Raw genomic sequence first — 1,107 nt, forward strand, 5'->3', positions numbered from 1 at the left:
TCAGGGTGTTCATGGTCAGGGTGTTCATTCCCAGTGAGGGGTGGTCAGGGTGTTCATGGTCAGGGTGTTCATGGTCAGGGTGTTCATGGTCAGGGTGTTCATTCCCAGTGTTCAGGGAGTTAATCCCCTCTGAGGGACATTCAGGGTGTTCATTCCCAATGTTCAGGGTGTTCATTCCCAGTGTTCAGTGTTCCTCCCCAGTAAGGAACATTCAGGGTGTTCATTCCCACCAAGGGATGTTCAGGGTGTTCATTCCCACTGAAGGATGTTCAGGGTGTTTGTTCCCAGTGAGGGATGTTCAGGGTGTTCATGTTCAGGGTGTTCCTCCACAAAGAGGAACGTTCAGGGTGTTCCTTCCCTGTGAGGGATGTTCAGGGTGTTCATTTCCAAAATTCAGGGTGTTCCTTCCCTGTGAGAGATGTTCAGGGTGTTCATTTCCAGTGTTAAGGGTGTTCATTTCCAGTGTTAAGGGTGTTCATTTCCAGTGTTCAGGGTGTTCCTTCCCTGTGAGGGATGTTCAGGGTGTTCCTGTTCAAGGTGTTCATTCTCAGTGAGGGATGTTCAGGGTGTTCCTTCCCTGTGAGGGATATTTGGGGTGTTCACTTCCAGTGTTCAGGGTGTTCATTCCCAGTGTTCAGGGTGTTCATTCCCAGTGAGGGATGTTCAGGGTGTTCATTCCCAGTGTTCAGGCTGTTCCTCCCCAGCTGGGAATGGCTCTGGCTGTATTTACACCCAGCTCCAAACATGGTCCTTCCCACCAGAAACCCCTTTGATGGGTTCAGGAGTGAAACCACAGCACTACAGAGATGAGTTCCCTTTGTGTGGGACTCTGTTCTGCTGGAAACATCCCTCTCCTGCTGCTCCTCCATTCCCTGCTCCCTGGCACTGATTCCATCCAGGCTGGGAATATTTGGAATGCCTGCCTGGCCTTGGTTTTCCAGCTGGGTGTGATTTGTGGCAGGTTTTTATGTGCCAGAGGCACAGCCTGGGCTGGGCACTGGTTAAATGTGCTCCCAACTCCAGCCTGTGGAGTGTCCAGCTCATCCTGACACACAGAGAAAGCTGGAATTGCAGGAGCTGGGTTAAAAATCCAATAATTCAGAGGGA

General features: G+C 51.0%; 1 protein-coding gene across 1 annotated transcript in view; it reads left to right on the forward strand.

Annotated features, from left to right (window-relative positions):
• CHAF1A (chromatin assembly factor 1 subunit A) overlaps positions 1-1,107 on the forward strand; it is a gene marked incomplete at its 5' end in the record, with an annotated part of 20,900 nt that overhangs the window by 11,542 nt on the left and 8,251 nt on the right. The gene's annotated exons all lie outside the window — the stretch shown is intronic.

This window comes from Corapipo altera, unplaced genomic scaffold (assembly GCF_003945725.1).
Source record: "Corapipo altera isolate COAL_440 unplaced genomic scaffold, ASM394572v1 293, whole genome shotgun sequence".
In the NCBI taxonomy this organism is placed as follows: domain Eukaryota; kingdom Metazoa; phylum Chordata; class Aves; order Passeriformes; family Pipridae; genus Corapipo; species Corapipo altera.